This window comes from Danio rerio, chromosome 18, assembly GCF_052040795.2.
Source record: "Danio rerio strain M-AB ecotype USA chromosome 18, GRCz13ab, whole genome shotgun sequence".
Lineage (NCBI taxonomy): Eukaryota > Metazoa > Chordata > Actinopteri > Cypriniformes > Danionidae > Danio > Danio rerio.
Genome location: NC_141038.1, coordinates 46,953,492 through 46,966,049, shown reverse-complemented (window position 1 = coordinate 46,966,049; position 12,558 = coordinate 46,953,492). Strand labels below are relative to the sequence as shown.

Sequence of the window (12,558 nt, the reverse complement as noted above, 5' to 3'; positions counted from 1 at the left end):
TTATGGCTTTTAGGAGCACACTTTAGATTTTTGTCTTCTGATGGATGTTGCAATGAATCAGTATTTCAATGTAAGGAAAGGTGCTATGAAAAAGTAAGGCATATCACCTGAAATGTTATGGTTAATAATGCAATCGAAGCCTTATGTAATTAAACATCATTTATTTTCTTGTTGGCTTAGTCCCTTTATTAATCCGGGGTAGCCACAGCGGAATGAACCGCCAAATTATCCAGCAAGTTTTTTTTCTATAAAAGGCGATGCAGTGGCGCAGTGGGTAGCATGTTCGCCTCACAGCAAGAAGGTCGCTTGGTCGCTGGTTCGAGCCTTGGCTCAGTTGGCGTTTCTGTTTGGAGTTTGCATGTTCTTCCTAAGTTCGCGTGGGTTTCCTCTGGGTGCTCCGGTTTCCCCCACAGTCCAAAGACATGCGGTACAGGTAAATTGAGTAGGCTAAATTGTCCGTAGTGTATGAGTGTATGTGAATGTTTCCCAGAGATGGGTTGCGGCTGGAAGGGTATCCGCTGCGTAAAAACTTGCTGGATAAGTTGGCGGTTCATTCCGCTGTGGCGACCCCAGATTAATAAAGGGACTGAGCCGACAAGAAAATGAATGAATGAATGACTCTATAAAAATATTTTATTTATTTTAATTGAACAATATAATTAAAGTTTCAAGTATTCATCAATTCATATTTTATATATTTGATTTGAATTGCATTAATATATTTAGTTTGATCTTTTGTTAGCATGAATTTAAAATGTGCATTATGCAATTAACATTATACTAGCTTACTGCTAACCCGTGGAAAGGCTGTCATCAAAATCAGGGATCACTTTTTCCTAGGGTTGGAGCTTGTGACTACATTTACATAAACATCAGTAATCTAATTTGAATAAGACAATAAGGTATTTACATGAGTTGCTTTTTGAAAGTTCCTTTCATGGTCCCGTTTTACATGTTATAGCACAGATTGATATTGATATAATAGATTGATTAAAGTCATTGCATCATTGATGTACACCTTGATGTTTCCTACATCCTTGTCGCAGCACCAGTGCCACTGAAATTAGGCACCAAAATTCATATGCTGATTCGGTCCAGTGCATACCAGTTACCGGTTTTCGGTACCCAACCCTATTTAAAACAATAATTATTTTGTATTTTGGCCTACACCTGCTCTTAAATAGAGTATTTTAATACATATAATCAAACTAATTTACTTCTAAATATGCCTGACAACATTTTTTGATATAAGATTTATGAATATTTTTTCTGATGCTAGAAAACCTCTTCGATCCATACCTACAATTTTCACGCTTTTTATTTCTATAATATTTTCACATATATTTCAATACATATTTTTTATTGTTCAATTATTTAATTTATTTTTAATCATCAACTCGGTCAAAATCAGCCAAGAGCAAGTTTAAGGCCTCAGAACTGCCTCTCTGATGGTGGAAACATGTTGAATGTATCCAGATTGGCACCAGTTCTACCATCCTTTTGGCATAACCAGCCTATACAGCGGGACGCCGATGAAAACTGCAGCACCATATCTCGACAAGTGCACCCTGAGCAAATACCAGGCTGAACCAAGCTGTGTGAACTGCCTTTCTCGTTTACCCTCTATCAGTCTGTCCATCTGCTGTTGGTTACATTGAAGCGAGAGGTGAGTCCTCAACGGCAGTAGGTGTGTTGAAGACCGCTTTCACAAAAGGGCCATGGTGACATCTGTTGCCCTGCGATCCAAACCAGCCACGCTCACTAGTACACGGTGCCGCTCATGTCCAACAGACCAGTGTAATCTGTCCAACTAATGCTGCAAACGTCCTCCAGTTCAACTTGTCCTGATTGGTTAGTCACCTGAACCTCAGACCCTCCCCAAGTCTCTCATTAGCTCAAAGTCTCATGTCCCAAAAGTCATTAATCATGCTGTTTGGACACCTCCCTCCCCTCTCCTCTCCCCTGGCAAAAGCATGATTTCCAATTAAATCTCCTAACTGCAAGGTTAAAAGCCAATTTCATGCACCTTACTCTTGATAAATGGGTGATGGACTCGGTCTTTCTTTCGCTCTTCTTTCTTGGGCTACCTCGTGACATTGCTAAAGTTGAAAGACAATGACCAGATGTGATGTATTGTTTAGGCATTTTTTGCTGATCCCAAAGCTCTTGCGGCTTTCCTTTTCTCTAATTTCCTTTTTTTTTTTTTTTAAATCCTCTTCCAATAATAATTTGAAAAATGACAAGCGTGTTAATAATTGGGCTCATGCCATCATTTGCTGCTCACAATTCGTTGCATGCTTTCAGACTTTCTAATTATGATTCTCTAAAAAGAATATTAAAAGAGCGTCAAAACGCTGAATACAAGGTAATTGTTATGAGAATTATTCAAATCATATTTATTTATTTTTCAGAATTATTTTTAATGAATATCTCTCTAGCTGGGCACAACAAATCTAGCCAATTAAAGTGTTTAGAAATCCACAGAATATAATAATACTCTCTTTCTCTCGCTCTCTGCAAGCAGAATAACGTACCTTTAAAATATAATATGCTAACAGTTATGAGCACATACTTGACTTATTTGTGGCATCAATGCTAAATGTGACCAAAATTAACCTTTAGAAATTATGCATGTGCAAAATCTGAAGTATTTCTATACCAAAACATTGATGCAGTTTGTTTGATGAGGAACATGCTAATAGTTGGCCAATAATTAAAATGTCTTTAGTTGTATTAACTACACTCACCGGCCACTTTATTAGGTACACCTTACTAGTATCGAGTACCCGCTTTTGCCTTCAGAACTGTCTTAATCCTTTGTGGCATAGATTCAACAAGGTACTGAAGATTTTTCTCAGAGATTTTGCTCCATATTGACACGATAGAATCATGCAGTTGCTGCAGATTTGTCGGCTGCACATCTATGATGAGAATCTCCCGTTCCACCACATCCCAAAGAAGCTCTATTGGATTGAGACTCATCAGAAATTCAGAAATTATGACTCATCAAGCCAGGCAACATTTTTCTAATCTTCTATTGTCCAATTTTGGTGAGCCTGTGCAAATTGTAGCCTCAGTTTTCTGTTTTTAGTTGACAGAAGTGACACCCGGTGTGGTCTTCTGCTGCTGTAGCCCATCTGCCTCTAGGTTGGATCTACTGCCTTTGTATCAGCTCAAACCAGTCTGGCCATATCCTTTGACCTCTGGCATCAATTTTTTTCGTGCCCACAGAACTACCACTCTTGATATTTTCTCCTTTTCAGACCGTTCAATGTAAACCCTAGAGATGGTTCTGCGTGAAAATCCCAGTAGATCAGCAGTTTTTGAAATACTCAGACCAGGCTGTCTGGCACCAACAACCACGTTCAAAGTCACCTAAATCCCCTTTCTTCCCCATTCTGATGCTCAATTTGAACTGCAGCAGATCGTCTTGACCATGTCTGCATGCCTAAATGCATCGAGTTGGTGCCATGTGATTGACTGATTAGAAATTTGCGTTAACGAGCTGGTATACCTAATAAAGTGGCCAGTGAGTGTAATTTTACGTTTATTCATTTAGCAGATGCTTTTATTTGACATGACTTACAAATACAGATAATAAAAGTATTCAAATCCCTAGAGAGCATCAATATATAGATGCCATGACAAGTCTAAGTTAGTTTAGCCTTATTTTTTTTTAAACACAAGCAAGCAGGACAAGCAGATAGATAAGGAATAGATAGTAAATAGTGAGTGCTATTGTTGATAGTACTAACAAAAAAAGCAGACTTCATGAGTTTCTAAAAAAGGGCAAAGAGTTGGTTAAGTCGTTCCACCAGTATGGAACATTTAAGGTAAAATTCATTGCGATTAATTTTGCAGCTGCAGCTATGTAGTCTATAAATTTCAGTAGCTTAAACACCACCAGGTTCCAGATGGTTAACGTTAAGGTGATCAGATATGATGAGGTTGTGGTTAAGCATTGGGCTGGCTGAGATTACCATTAGTTCAGTTTTGAAAAGACTGAGTTAAAGATGGTGTTTCCTTCATCCAGCGGTAAATATCTGTCAGTAATGTTGTCATCCGGGCAGCCATCATCAGATCATCTGGCACATAGTAATAGTTGGAAAAACCATGTTTCTGAATGGCAGACCCAAGTGATGCCATGTAAACAGAGACAAAAAAGTGGTCCAGGAACAGAGCCCTGAGGCACCCCAGTAGCAAGAACACTCTGCACCTCCAAAACACCCTGAATGACCTACAACTGGAGTTCAATTTCTGAGATGCCCATTGTCTTGAGGGTTGCTAAAAGAATTTGGTGGTTTTCTGTGTCAGAAGCAGACAAATCCAGCAAGATGAGCACTGAGGATTTCAATGCAGCTCTTGCGAGTTTAGGGATTGAACAACTGAGAGTCTCAGTGGAGTGTCTACTTTTGAATCCAGACTGGTTAGTGTCCTGGAGGGTGTTCTGGGTCAGAAAAGCAGAGACTTGGTTGAAGACAACAATTTCTAGTGATTTTGAAATAAACGGCAAGAGGGAAATTGGTCTGAAATTGTCTAAAATTGCTGGGTGTGAGCTAGATTTTTTTAAGCAGTTATCGGTGCCTTCTAAAATGCAGGATAAAATGAACCATAATCAAAGGACGTGTTAAAATGACACTGAAGGTGCTGTATGTGGGCTTTTATTGTGTTTTATTTTGTAGCTTGATAAATGAGTCCACAAAAAATAAAAATGAGATAACCACATGACATTAATTGTATGTGTAAACTTTGTATACATAAACATTTTGGAGATATTTTCGTGCGACCAAGAGTCTGCATTTTAAAAATTACAAAAAAAAAAAAAAGTCCACTAAGAAGTATGGAAATGCAGCTTGCAGTCATGTCCGCTTCGGACATTCAAAGGCAAATCCTCAGCAAAAAAAGGAGAGCCAACATGAACAAATGGAAAGACAGAGTAAGGAAGGCTGTGAGGAATGCTGGGAAACCATATTTGAATCAAAGAGGAGAACAAAAACCAAGGAAAAATCCACTGAAAGAGGTGAGTGGAAGAACTGTATGTGATGTGATGTCACTCTCTCTGAACAGCACAAAATTAGTTAACCTATCAAAATAAACTACATACCATATACATTCATTCATTCATTCTCTTTTCAGCTTGGTCCCTTTATTAATCAGGGGTCACCACAGTGGAATGAACCGCCAACTTATCCATCGTATGTTTTACGCAGCGGATGTCCTTCCAGCTGCAACCCATCACTGGGAAACATACACACTCATATACACTCATACACTATGGACAATTTTTAGCTTATTCAATTCACCTGTACCATGTCTTTGACTGTGGGGGAAACCGGAGCACCCAAAGGAAACCCACGTAAAGACGAGGAGAACATGCAAACTCCACACAGAAACGCCAACTGACCCAGCCGAGGCTCGAACTAGCTACCTTCTTGCAGTGAGGCGATCGTGCTACCCACTGCAGCATCGTGCAGCCCATACCATAATTAATAAAGCTATATTAATGCATATTTCCAGCCAGACTTATGTAAACTACAGCAAGCAGGTTTTATTTGTTTATATATTCATTTATATGATGGGATGGCGGAGCATGCGAACGGTTTAAAATAGTATATGCACAGGTGCGCTACGCCAGCTTTTCTATATAAACTACAATATTTATATATGATGTCTGCATTTTATGTATTTGTTGTTGTATTTTCTTATTGTTTACTGTTATTGTATGTATATATATATATATATATATATATATATATATATATATATATATATATATATATATATATATATATATATTTATATATATATATATATATATATATATGAATATATATATATATATATATATATATATATATATATATATATATATATATATATATATATATATAAATATATAAATATATAAATATATATATATATATATATATATATATATATATATATATATATATATATATAAATAAATTTATATATATATATACATATACAGGGTGGGCCATTTATATGGATACACCTTAATAAAATGGGAATGGTTGGTGATAATAATGTCCTGTTTGTGGCACATTAGTGTATGTAAGGGGGCTTGTAAATGACTCATGAAAGAATAAATTCAAGTTAAAAACCAAGGATAGCATTGTTTTTGTTGTTAATTTCCCAATAAGTTTATTAAGGTGTATCCATATAAATGGCCCACCCTGTATATATGTATATATATATATATATATATATATATATATATATATATATATATATATATATATATATATATATATATATATATATATATATATATATATATATATATATATATATATATATATATAGCATAATTGATTGGTATTGCCAGTACTGTAAGAAGGTCTATGTATTGTAAATTTTTAAATAATATAAATAATAATAATAATAAACTTGAAAAAATGCCTACAAATAACCTGAAGTTTCTGATATTGTATTAAAGAAATATAGGAATCAGATCTTTAGTTGTTTAAAGTGATGAATTGGAGTTATGCTGTTATTCCACACTGACATGGGCATACACCGTTCTTCCACATTTGAGAAATTTAAAATCACAAAAACTTATGATTTTTAATACTGACACTGAAAAATGCTCCCCCTAAGAAAAAGCTTTTGTAGTCTATCTTCAAGTAAATTAAAAATATCTCATATAATGTTTACAGTTCAAACAAAAAAAAATCATATAACTCAAAATTTGAATACATGAACTTACCTGGTTCTTCGTTCTCAAATGTTGCCTCTTGGCAATGCTTAAAATATCCCTACTGCATGTTAAAAAGCTAAATACTATACAACCAGGGGTGTCACAAAATATTTTAATTGTTTAAAAAGGTATTTTTAAAAGTAAACATGTCACATGGTTTATTTGTGGAAAATCTTGATAAAATGCACATTTATAATGCAATGCTAATGCTTTTCACACTGTGTATATAATAAAATAACATAAGTCTTCCTCATTCTGTGATAAGCAAATACAACAGTTCACAATGATATCAAACACTCGATTAACACTAATGCAGGTTTGTAGTAAAATAATGTATTAATTATATTCATACTAAAAAATGACAAATACTGTTTTCATGTTAATAGAGTGTAGTAAAAGGGTGTTGTGATAACCAAGATATTAAAACAATTCACATGACTCTCACCAGAATCAGTTTCTATAAAAATGTATGACTTTCTAGAGAATCCTTTATGTAGACAAATGCATTTACTGTACTGTGGATAGATGGATAGATAGACAGACAGACAGACAGACAGACAGACAGACAGACAGACAGACAGACAGACAGACAGACAGACAGACAGACAGACAGACAGACAGACAGACAGACAGACAGACAGACAGACAGATAGATAGATAGATAGATAGATAGATAGATAGATACTAAATAAATACTAAATAAATAGATACTAAAGGCATAAATGCATTATAAACAAGGTAATGTTCTGATACACTATATTCACAAGTATTTAGAAGCTTAATGTGAGGTACAGATAAATGTTTTAAAATTACACTTAAGATCTTCCCTCAGCGGCGGCTGTCAGTCATTCTCCTTTCAGCAATAAACTTGTCAGTTATGACAGTGAGCACGGTAAAACTCTCCAAGATCATTAAATCCCCCCATTATTATGTTTTATTTGCTGACAAAGCTCTGAGGTTTTGCATATACAACACTCACTCATTCTGGAGTTTATTGCAGTTTCTAAATCATATTCCACGCTACCATTGTCTGTTAGATCACAACACTTGAAGAAAATGACTATGAATTGTTCTTCATGCACACAGTAATGGGAATTTAAAACTCTTAAAAATATACAAGTCATCAATATATCTTTATTTTGTGCAATGAACCTTTCAATGTGATGCTCTGTCCTGCCCATCAGAAGTTATTGCCTCATTAAAAGCCTCTGCTATATATTTCAAATGAATGTACTTTGTAAGAAATGTACTTTTTATATGCGTCTACATTCAATTTATTTTCATGAATGCTTTGACAATAAAGCCAGCAATGTAAAGTTTTACCTATGTTAGTGCTTATTCACTTTACAACACTGCATATAACACAAAATGTTTTGATTCTATAAATATTTTACATACAGTTGAAGTCAGAATTATTCACCCTCCTTTGATTTTTTTTTTCTTTTTTAAATATTTCCCAAACAATGTTTAACAGAGCAAGGATATTTTCACAGTATGTCTGATAATATTTTTTCTTCTGGAGAAAGTCTTATTTGTTTTATTTCGGCTAGAATAAAGGCAGTTTTAAATTTTTTAAACACCATTTTAAGATTAAAATTATTAGCCCCTTTAAGCTAATGTTTTTGTCGATAGTCTACAGAACAAACCATCGTTATACGATAACTTGCCTAATTACCCTATCCTGCCTAGTTAACCAAATTAACCCAGTTAAGACTTTAAATGTCACATTATATAGAAGTGTCTTGAAAAATATCTAGTAAAATATTATTTACAGTCATCATGGCAAAGAGAAAATAAATCAGTTTTTAGACAGGAGTTATTAAAACTATTATGTTCAGAAATGTGTTGAAAAAAATAAACAAGGGGCGAATAATTCAGGGTGGCTAATAATCCTGACTTTAACTGTATATATTACATATCTAAAATATTAGTCGCTAATTTTCTTTGTAATGTATTTTATTTACATTTGTTTGACATGGACATCACAATTACACTGTATCACGGTTGCAGGTTTGTGCGTCTTCCGTTTTGTCATGGATAATAAAGATACTGAGAAGTATCCAAAATGCAAGTAAAAGTTTATTTGACGAAGTCAGACTAAATCAAACAGGACAGGGAAAATGAGCAAAGTCACGAAGAATATAGGGCTGTAGCAAACAGGAAACAGACAGACGAACCGGGTCCAGCAGCCACTCCTCACAGTCCTGAGCACAGAAAGACACACATGAGCAAACACAACGAACTGAAAGGGAAACATAGAAGCGTTGCCCAGATATAGACACGGTAATGAACTTCAGCTGGCGAGCTAATCACAACAGCTGAGTACCGTCATAACACGTGACCTACCAAAACAAATACACATAGACGACCAACAAGAAACAAACCAGACACTCCGGAACACGCATAAACCTGCAACCGTGACACACTGGACAACCAAATGCATTTGTTTAAGTGTTTTAGCAAACTTGCTAATTCTCAACACCTGTCAACAGGAGGCTTGAAAAAATTGACAAAATGGAAATATAATAGAAACATATACACAACATTATAATTCTTTACATACAATTACTGAAGCAAAAGCAAAGGCGACATGATCCAACAAACTAACAGTAGACTATCTGTGCAAACACTGCTGCTTTGTTTTTAACCACTTTTTAAGAACACTGCTAAAATATTTACAGGGTGGGCCATTTATATGGATACACCTTAATAAAATGGAAATGGTTGGGGGGCAAACTTTTCAAGATGGGTGGTCACCATGGTGGCCATTTTGAAGTCGGACATCTTGGATCCAACTTTTGTTTTTTCAATAGGAAGAGGGTCATGTGACACACCAAATCTATTAGGAATTTCACAGGAAAAAAATGGTGTGCTTGGTTTTAACATAACTTTATTCTTTCATGAGTTATTTATAAGTTTCTGACCTCTTGTGTTCAATGTGCTGCCCATTGTGTTGGATTGTCAATGCAACCCTCTTCTCCCACTCTTCACACACTGATACCAACACCACAGGAGAAATGCCAGCACAGACTTCCAGTATCTGTAGCCATCTTCTGTAGACTGTAGTCAAAAGTCTAAGGGGGTCAGATCAGGAGACATTGGGGGCCATTCAACTGGCCCACGGCGACCAATCCACTTTTCAGGAAACTGTCATAGGAATGCTCAGACCTAACATCCATAATGTAGTGGTGTACCCTCTTACTAGTAAAAATCATGGAGAATGCCAGCTTCAGTCCATAAAGAGGGAAACACATCATTTAGCATTTTCAAATATCCAGTGGCCTTGAGGTTTCCATTGATGAAGAATGGCCCCACTATCTTTGTTTTCTATGGTGTGAAGACACAATATGTGCAGCACCTGAAACTATGGATACTGGAAGCCTGTGCTGGCATTTCTCTTGTGGTGTTGCTATACAGTAAGTGTGTGAAGAGTGGGAGAAGAGGGTTGCATTGACAATCCAACACAATGGACAGCACATTGAACACATTTTATAAGAGGTCAGAAACTTATAAATAACTCACGAAAGAATAAAGTTACGTTAAAACCAATCAACCGTTTTTCTTGTGAAATTCCCAATAAGGTTGATGTGTCAAATGACCCTCCTCCTATTGAAAAACAAAAGTTGAATTCAAGATGGCCACCATGGTCACCACCCATCTTGAAAAGTTTGCCCCCTCACATATACTAATGTGCCACAAACAGGACGCTAATGTCACCAACCAAAGCATACAAATGATCAATTATAATACAAACTCAACATTGCATATCCTGCGATGTGACTATTGATCACGTTGTGATATCGATGCTGAAACGATATATTGTGCAGCCCTATTTTAAAAGTTATTTCAAAGACTCGGATGATGGTGTAATGTATGTTTAGAGGTAAACTGCATGTAAATAGAGGTAAACTGAGACTGTGATAAAAACATTTTATAATGGTAAAAGTTTTGTTTTGTATACAACAGTGATTCATCAATTGTACAGTATGTTAAAAATTGACTGCCATCATTTCATATAAGGTAACTATAGATTTCGCAATTTATTGTTATTCTTTTGTTCTTAATATTTACGTAGTCAAATATCTGAGGGTAATCAGGGTAAATAAATACAGAAGAACACCATGTTCAGGAACTATATACAGTGGGGTAATTAAATTTTGAACAAGTCACCATTTTTCTCAGAAAAGATATTTCTAAAGCTGCTTGTTGACTTTTCACTGGATGTTGGTAACCACAAAAGAAATCCATATCTGCAATGAAAACAAACTAATAAGCCTACAAATGAAGTTATGTGTTAGAAAATAAATGACATTGAATACATGAAGAAAGGGAGATGTAGAAAGGCAGTGAAATCCCAGACAGCAGCTGAAATCTCTCAGTAGTTTTTCAGCAACCCTTTGCCTTTTGTCATTGTAAATTAAAGTTAACTGCTTCAGTCCAACATCTACATTAGCTGGATGATGAAGATGAATCCAAGGTGGACATTTCAGCAAGACAATGATCCAAAACACAGCCAAGGAAACTCTCAAAAGCTTTCAGAGAAAGAAAATAAAGCTGTGGAATGGCCCAGCCAATCACCTAACTTGAATCCAATAGAGAATACAAATTAAACATCAGACTTGATAGATGAGACCCACAAAACCATTAAAATTTTTATACTCTGTTGAAGTCTGTGAAACACTCACACCTGAGCAATGCATGTGACTTCATTCTCCATATGAGAGGCATCTTTAAGCTGCCATCACCAAAAAAGTCTTTCATATATAGTATTAAATACATTTCAGTAGTTCAGTACTTTCTCCTTGTGTCATTACATTGTTATTACACATAACTCATTTTCCAGATTTGTTGTTTTATTTGTAAGTTTTTGTCAAAATCTGCTTCTATTTCACATCAACAGCTCCTTTAGAAATATTATTCCCAGGAAAAAAAACATGATGTTTTCAATACTCTACTGAAACTCCTGACAATTTAGTATGATTTTCAAGTGTGAATTTTACACTTAAAAAACTAAAATAAATTAAATAATGAATAATTACGGATTAATAGCCACTAAACATAACTTTAACTGGAGTAATCAGATCATCCAAAATTTAACAAATGAAATAATACAAACAAGCCACCAATTAGCCAAACTTCCACTAGACTGTCTTGGTAAATCACACTTTTTTCTTCTTCTTCATTTCTGGATGAACTATGCCTGCAAGCCATTTCACGGAGTGTTAAATCCAGGCTCGCTATGCATGAAACCTGTCTACGTGTGGCAGTAATTAAACTTCAGAAGTTTTATTTTAAAGCAAGCAACTGAATGAATAGTATAGTGAGGTCTTAGTATCCCGAGAGAAAAAAGGCAGTGCCTTAGAGCTTTCTGAAACTAATGATTCATTACTTTCCTTCACCTGGAAAACGAAACATTGATCTTAGCATGTGACAAAGCGGAGAAGATTAACGGCGTCAGCGTCCATTGATTTACGAGGACTGTCCATGCTGGGAAAATAGCGGAGGGAAAAAAAATAAACAAAAGTTTGTTTCTCTCTGACACTTTGCCAGTCATTTTGCTCCAGGGATGGTGCTGGTATTTATGGTTCGGTAAACTCTCTATCGGCCCAGCCAGTGTTCAAGCATGCAAAAGGGCACAAGATCCACCAGGAATTACTCTGCCAATGGAAAATTATGGGTGCCAAGAAATCACTGTGCTGGAACAAGGCCTCATCTAACCTAGTGTCCCCTTCAGACCTATGGACATTTTAACAAGCAGCAAATAGAAAGAAAAAGAGCATCATTTTTTTTTTTTTAATGAAAACAACTCATATGGAACCAATGGATTTCCCAGATGA

The 12,558-nt window shown here is 35.5% G+C and overlaps 1 long non-coding RNA gene across 6 annotated transcripts in view; it reads right to left on the bottom strand.

The window, feature by feature from the left end:
• Positions 1 to 12,558, bottom strand: part of LOC137488332 (uncharacterized) — a 300,450-nt gene that overhangs the window by 130,898 nt on the left and 156,994 nt on the right. The window contains exon 4 of one of the 6 annotated variants that reach the window (XR_015515361.1): positions 8,789 to 8,925. The exons of the other annotated variants lie outside the window; for them this stretch is intronic. This is a non-coding gene — a long non-coding RNA (uncharacterized LOC137488332). Of the gene's footprint in view, positions 1 to 8,788; positions 8,926 to 12,558 lie in introns of those variants that run through there. 6 annotated transcript variants of the gene reach the window in all.